This window comes from Chrysochloris asiatica, unplaced genomic scaffold (assembly GCF_000296735.1).
Source record: "Chrysochloris asiatica unplaced genomic scaffold, ChrAsi1.0 scaffold00005, whole genome shotgun sequence".
Lineage (NCBI taxonomy): Eukaryota > Metazoa > Chordata > Mammalia > Afrosoricida > Chrysochloridae > Chrysochloris > Chrysochloris asiatica.
This window is the reverse complement of record NW_006408523.1, coordinates 11,125,545-11,125,906: the sequence shown is the minus strand read 5'-3', so window position 1 is coordinate 11,125,906 and position 362 is coordinate 11,125,545.

Genomic DNA, 362 nt, shown 5'->3' with positions numbered 1-362 from the left:
ACCACCAGCTCAGTGTGTTAACCTTTGTATTATTGGGAGGGAAAAAAAATTCCTTCCATCTTTTTTTGATGCTTTCTACATAATTCAATAATTCATCCAGAGAATCCTTCAATAATGAAAGTTGAGGCTTGAATTTTTTCTTCAGTTCCCCCAGCTTGAGAAATGTTGACTGTGTTCTTCTCTTTTGATTTTCTGATTCCAGATCTTTGGGCATTTCGTTGTAATATTTGACTTTGTCTTCTCGAGCTGACCTTTGAAATTTCCTGTTCATCTCTTGGACCTCATCAGTTCTTCCATTTGCTTTCCATAGCATGTCTACGCTGGAGAGCAAGTTTCAGTGTCTCGTCTGACATCCATTTTGA